Source organism: Tupaia chinensis, unplaced genomic scaffold, assembly GCF_000334495.1.
Source record: "Tupaia chinensis unplaced genomic scaffold, TupChi_1.0 Scaffold145659_1, whole genome shotgun sequence".
In the NCBI taxonomy this organism is placed as follows: domain Eukaryota; kingdom Metazoa; phylum Chordata; class Mammalia; order Scandentia; family Tupaiidae; genus Tupaia; species Tupaia belangeri.
The window spans coordinates 1,302,383-1,309,806 of NW_006205516.1; the positions used below are offsets into that span (position 1 = coordinate 1,302,383).

Below are 7,424 nucleotides of genomic sequence, written 5' to 3' on the forward strand. Positions count from 1 at the left end.
TCAAACTCTTGATGAGGAAGGGACCAGCAGGTGGCACGGTGGTTAAAATGCTGGACTCCCACATGGTTAGCCATGGTTCAAGTTCCAGACCTGGTGGCTTGCTTTCTCATTTTTTTTTCTCTCTCTCTCTCTGTTCAAATTTTAAATAATAATAATAATAATAATAATAATAATAATAATAATAAATTAAGTTAAATTAAACAATTCTAAAAAAAAAAAAGGAAAGGACCTCCTGATGGGGGGACCTGTTATCCAAAGTTGTTTTGATGTCAGTTCCTCTTGTTCTGCCCCGAGTGTCTAAACATAGTAAGGCACCCGCCCAAAGCATCATCACTGAGAGAGGGAACTAGCCAAAACACCAACCAAATCTGCACAGCTGCAACGCTCAGGAAATGTAGACTTGCACTCCCCTCGTTGGCCTGGATTGACTGAAGTGACCAAGGCCCAAGTGGCACTATTTTCCTGACTTTTTAAAAAAGTTTATGCCATAGGACATGTGCACTCACCAGAAAGAGACAGAGACAGTGAGAGGGAAAGTGAGAAATCACCCCTCAGGGGTGGGGGGAATAGCCACACCACAATCCTTTCTCCTGCATTCTCCTCCCAGGATTTTGGGCATATGCACACCCATGTACCATGAAATCTGGGACTGAAACCACGGTGAGCTATGTGGGAGTTCAGCACCTTAACCACCATGCCATTTGCTGGCCCCCAAGTGGCCCTTTGGGAGCTTTTGCTGTAAAGTTACTGCGCTGGACATTTAAAAAATCACCAATGACTGACCCACTAGACTATTGCAGCAGAGACAAAGTACAGAGCATGCAAAAAAGGAGTGTGGAGCCCAGCGATGGAAGGCAAGCTGGAAAACCCCAGGTGCCCAACTGGCAACAAGGAGGCCATTCTGAATGTGTGTGACGAAGGGAGAATTAAACTGTAGCCTGGTGGCCTGCTCTCAAATCCAGCTCTGCCACTTATGAGAGAATTAATTAATCTTTGGGTGCATCAGTTCTTTCATCTGTATCATGCAGGAAAGAACAATAGTACCTATCTCCTCATTGCACTGTCGTGAGGTTCAAATGAAATCATGGATTAAAGCATTGTAGAAACTGGCATGGTATATACAGAGTGCGGTGAGGGTCCTTCAAAGTGTGTGTGGATTTGATTATTATTAAAGAACTATGTGTGGATTTCAAAATTTTATATACTTATAAAATAAACTTTTATTATCATTTCATTTTTTCCATGAACTTTTTGAAGTCCCTTTGTAGAAGAATAAGGTTCTATGTTTACTTGTTTTGTTTACCTGTGTAGCCCTGGTACCTGGAACAGTGTCTGGTACACAGTAAAGAGTCAATAAACATTCATTAAATGAATGAATGAATGCATATATATGTTGTAGATTTCAAGCACTACCTAGAACACTAGGTAATCATGGCAAGCAAAACTATGAGAAAGACAAAAGTCAGTTCTTACATTCTTCCACTGAGAGCTCTGTCCTCTGTCCCCTGACAGTGCCCTGGAGGTATTAATATCCAATGTTACTTCATATTACTTCATTTTTCCTGACCCAGCCCACTCACTATCAATGATGACAGGAACAAAAGCTGCCATTCAATGAAGGCTTACTATGTTCTAGGTACTAAGTTTTACATGTATCTTCATCTTGATCTTAAAATCTACTCTCACATTTAATGGCCATATTTCTTGGGGGGAAAAAATACATGTCGATGACTCTAAAGTTCAAATTTTTCTATCTCGGCTGTAAGGCAAATCCTACTACAGAAACCAGCATGATGCCTGCCAGGATTTCTGTTCCTGGGACTATTCTGGGCCCAGCTTAAACCCAAGCTTGCAGTTGTGTGGCGAGAGACTCAACTGTCATAGCTTTGTCATCAGGCATAGCTGTGATTGATGGGGAATGAGGGCAGGGACAGGGAAGGAGCCGAGACTGGCTTTGAAGGTAGTCCCCAACATTCTGAGGAGCTGCCAAAAGACCCCTACTGTTGACTGGTCCTGGATGGCACAAGGCACTGACACTATTCTGTCCTTTTTCACAATTCCAGCGGCTGTCATTCAAATCCAGCTAATCTCTGTTCAATGCTCTGTAACATTAAAGGAGCAGATGGAACAACTGGTCAAGTGCTTGTCCACAGCTGCTCACCTGGGCTCACAAATACTTTCCCTCGGCCAACAGATTTTTCATAGGGGTGGTAATCTCTTCAGCTCACTGCCTTTTGCATCTCTACAACTTTAGATACTGGGGCCATTTGCCAGGTTTAGAACCTTCTGGTAAGCTCACTCATATCATCCCCTCTACTCTGACTCTTCCTTCATAGTTCTATCACAGAAAGACTAGCACTATTTGCAGAATGAAATGATTATCCTCAGTCTCTCACAAGTGTCCCCAAATTCCATGACAGCAGATGGAATTCACAGTCTCCTCTACTGTACCCACAGCGCCCAGCTCTGGACCTGGCACAAAGCTGAAGCTCAATCAGTATTTCTCAAAGAATAAATAACCGAGCAAAGAGTGAACAAATGAGTAAGAGAGAAAAAGCGAAGAGAATAACTGTGGTAATTGTTCTCAAACAACGAGGCGCTGTCATATGGAAGAGGGAGGGCTTTTCTTCTTCTTTTTTTTTTTTTAAATCATTTTAAAATTGCAGAAGAGTTGCAAACATAGAACAAGAATTCCCATAAACCATCTACCCAGATCCCACCAATTTTAAATATTTTAGGATGTGTTTCCTCACTCCCTCTCACTGTGTAAATATTAATGTATCTTTTTCCTGAACTATTTGCAGGTAGGTTGCATACATTCTGCCACTTTTAGTGGATTTGGTGAATCGATCAGAGAGTCATGATCCAGGCCAAGACTTCGGCCTGTAGCTGCAGGACAGCTGCAAGCCACAGCATGCAGGATCTCAGTTCAGTGCTAGGATGCTGTAGCTGACTGAAGTCATTTGCTTTCAGAGCCCTTTTGGAAAGAAAGGATGTCATAAAATATGCTCCTGTGGCTTTCTTCATTGGGGATAGAGAAGTAGACCTACGCTGTAAAGAGTTTCAAGGAAAAACTACAAAAGGTTTTTGAGAGGAGGGGTCTTGATAACTCGGAAATGATAATGGCTTTCATAAAGCTGCCATTAACACTTCTTTACGAGGCCCCCAGATGGCAGCAGTGTGCTACTCTTGAGCTGTAAGCTTTTTTTTATTTGTTGTTCATTTTTGTTTTTGTTTCCAGAGAGAGATTTTTGCTATAGGGTACATGCGCTCGCTACAGAGACAGAGAGAAAGTGAGAAATCACTCTCCCCAGGGAGGATGGCCATGACACAGTCCCTTTTCTTCCATTTTCCTCTTGGGATTTTGGGCACACATGCACACGTGCCCGGTATGAATTTTAAGCCAATGGATCTGCGACTTGAACTGCAGTTCTCTATGTGGGAGTCCAGTGACCATTACACCGTCTGCTGGTCCCGAGCTGTAAATTCTTGATGAAGTGCTTCACTTGGACGTTGTCTAACCCACTGTCCCATGGCTACCCCCACAGCTCACAACTACCCCCACAGCAAGAGTAGGGCTAGCGATGTGCCTTCCACTGTTGGTGATTCTATTGGTTTTCCCCTTGTGAGTGGCTCCCCATGACTTGACTCTTCAAACTTCTCTCCACCCATTGCCAGCCCTGAGTGCCTCATTGTTGGAAATCATGACCTAATGGTTCCCTTCAGCATTCCATAGTCAACATATCCAAAATGGAATTCAGTTTTCTTATCCATCCCTCATTCTCCACCCAAGCCTGTGCTTCTCTGTATCATTGTGAACATCTTCCACTCATCGATTCCTAGTGAGTCCACCCATAAACGATTTCGCATCAGTGTCCCCATCTCCAGTTTGCCAGACACAGGGCAGATCCTCTCCACCTCTAGCCTAATCTATTAACTCATCTGCTTATTTCTGTCACTTTTCTTTCATAATCTGTTCTGTCACCACAATGTAAGCCTTTACTCAAACTCCTCTGCAAGATGGGAAATCTCGCTTTTGTTAATCTGTTCAATATTCCCATACTTCAAGGCGCAGATGGAGGTAGCACCTCCTCACACAAACTTTTCTGTGTATCGTCCTGTACTCAACATCCCCCTCATTCTTTCTACCGTCCACCCGGGGCACTTGACTTGGAGCTCCCTTTAGGCTCTAGTTTTTAACACTCTGCCTTATAGGTTGTTCATTATTTATCTTCATGAGTATCTGCCCCCAAGCCTTACCCCAGGATGGCAACCACATGGCGTAAAATGCTTCAGTTGAGCCCTCCCGCCAGTACCCAATGAGAAACACTACTGATAGATTATAGCTGTCTTTCCACTGAGCCCAAACTCAATCTCAACATCCTCAAAACAGTACTCCAGGCAGAGCTGGTTGACAAGATGAAACAAATTTACTATCCTTGCCCTAAACTATAAGCCATAGGTCAGAAAGCATGTCCTATTATTTGAATCTACCACAGCATCCTACACATAATCTGTACTCACTTGAAGGCTTCTTGAATGGATAAAGTAAAGTGGATTAGAGCAGACCCTGACGGCAGGACTGCTGCTCTTCAGACGCCACAGGTCCATTTCATGTGCTTTCTTCACTGCAATGTATCTATATATTTGCTAGTGAAAAATCATGTGGTTTGGATCAATGTTTCTCAATGGTATTCAAAGCAGCACCTTGCTGAAAGCTGGGCGGTCAAGTGTAAACTCGGCAGAATTAAGCAGCACACGTTTAACCACACATCATTTTTCTCAGCCTAACATTCAGACTCATAAGCATGTTTTTCCACTCTGCTTTCACTTTTTCAGTGCATTAAAAAATATTAGAAAGAAGATGCACCATGTTGGTCTTAATTAGAACATCACAGGTCCACCATGCTACTATTGATCCTTATCGTGGTAGGGAAAAATTGTGTAGACATGTTCTATACTGTCATTCCCTAGGCATATTAGAAGTTGGTGTGTGTTTTTTTACTTTTTGTTTTATGTTTGTTTTTTTTTTTGGGGGGGGCCTGGTTTTATAATTTATTTTAATGGGAAGATTAGATATTGGTTGTATAAGAACTTTTAAATTTCAAGGCCAAATTTGAGTTTTCGCTTTCTTTCACACTTTTACAGATTTCTTACAGTGCTTATAAAGAATTTCCAGAATTCAATGGGATGCTAAACAAATATTTAGTCACAGCAATCTGGAAAAAAAAAAAAGAGCTATTTTGTGGTGACAGGGGCATATTCATTGCTGGGTCCCAATATAGAATGGTTTTAAAGGCCAAACAAATCCTTGCTCTGACCAAGCAATTATCATTTTGTGTGTGTTTCTGTTTTGTTTTTGTTTTGTCAGAGGTTGCTTACACTCACCAGAGACAGAGATAAGAGAGAAAATGCCTCCCAATGGGGCCTGCTCATGCCCAAATCCCTTGTCTTCCATTTCTCCATCCTGTTGGGATTTGGGGGACACACACGCGTGCACCCAGTGTATTTTTTAAGTCACTGGGGCTGGAATTCGAGCCATATCAGCTTTGTGGGATCCAGCTTTTTTTTTTTTTCCCCACATTTTCCTATTTTTTTTATTTACTCCAACTTGGATTATAATCTATATGAAGCACCTGAACTGGGACCAGCAGTTAGCATAATGGCTATGTCGCTGGACTCCCATGTAGTCGACTGCAGTTCAAGTCCCAGACCCAGTGGCTTGAATTCACGCCGGGCGTGTGCGTGCGTGCCCAAGATCCCGAGAGGAGAATGGAGGAGAAGGGATTGCAGCATGACCATCCCCTCTGGGGGGTGATTTCTTACTTTCTGTCTCTCTGTCTTTCTGGCTAGTGCACGCGCCCTATTGCAAAAAGAAAAAAAAAAACAAACAAACGAAAAAAACGCCTGAACTGAAATATATTAACAGGAAAACAAAGTGATAAACTCTTACCTATATACACTTGAGTCGTTGTCTACAGAAGGGAGAAACAAAATTAAATTTTATGTCAAAATATATCATTAGGAAATATCTAAAGTTCTTAATACAGTGATCAAAATAGTAAACCAATGAAATTGTAACAACCAGTTCTAAATAACAAACTTACAGAACTGAAAATATTAAAAGGTTAAAAAGGTCCTTCTATTTAGGTGGGGATACTGTATAAACCATTTCTTATGTTTTTCTTTCTTTTTTTTTTTTCACAAACTAAGAAACATTTTAAAGACGAAACCAATAGCATTAACACACACCCAAATGCCAGTGCAAGAGTTCACTGGGGCTCACAAAAGAGAAAAGTGTACTGAGGTGTCAGTGAACAACTGGAGCCACTGCTTGTGGTGACACAGGGCCAACATGTGCTTGTCGAGGAAGGCGTTCTGCGTCTGCACAGAAGTGGACATGCGGGGCAAGAGTGAAGCAAGGCAAGACAGAAGGGCAGGTGGGCAAAGCTTCAAGACCCTTCCCTCCAGTCTAATGCACTCTCGTCTGTTTTTGGAAATTAAAGCAGTTGACAGGTGACTTTACAAAAAACTGGAATATCAAAGAACACTAGCAAAAATCTAGACTAGAGCTGAGGTTGCTATTAAAGTTATACAAGGAGGTCGGTGGGGGGATAGTTGGTGTTCTCCAAGCCAGATCTCACACGATGACAGGCACTAAATCTAGGTAGGTGTGCTTGCGGCAGGAATGAAGCCACTCGTCTAGTAAAGGCTGGTCTTCTTCATGATGCACAGCAACTCTTGCTCGTTGACTTCCCCATCGCCATCTCGATCAGCTTCATGGATCATTTCCTGTAGCTCCCCATCAGAAAGATTCTTGCCCAGTTCCTGGGCCACAGGCTTCAGGTTTTGGAATGATATCGTCCCAGTTTCAGTGTCATCGAAGAGCTTGAAAACTTTCAGGATTTCTTCTTTGGTATCTTTCTCAGACATTTCCTGAGTCATCACAGTAAAAAGAAATCACCAAAGTTCATCTTTCCTGTCCCTTCTTTATCAACTTCACGGATCATTTTCTTGATCTCTTCTTTCTTGGGTTCAAAGCCCAGGGCTCTCACGGCTACCTTCAGCTCCTCAACATCTATGGATCCGGTTCTGTCAGCATCGAAGAGGTCGAAAGCTTCCCAGATTCCCTGTCTCTGCTCTGCAGTAAGCTCCTGCTTTGGGCTCATCCTTTTTCGCTGGGAACTTGATGCCTTGTTTGCTTTCTTTCTCTTTTTTTTTTTTTTTAAAAAAAATACTTTTTAATTTAATTTAATTTAATTTATTCATTTATTCTTCATTTGAGCAGAGAAAGACACAGAGAGAGATAGAGAGAGAGGGGGAAACTGAGAAAGCAAGCCACCAGGTCCGGGACTCGAACCATGGTCGGTCACGTGGGAACGTCCAGCACTTTACTTGTTTGCTTTCTTAAAGTTGGAGGCCAT

The 7,424-nt window shown here is 42.3% G+C and overlaps 1 pseudogene; it reads right to left on the minus strand.

Annotated features, from left to right (window-relative positions):
* Positions 1 to 6,702: 6,702 nt before the first annotated feature.
* On the minus strand, positions 6,703 to 7,424 carry LOC102497832 (centrin-2-like; annotated as a pseudogene).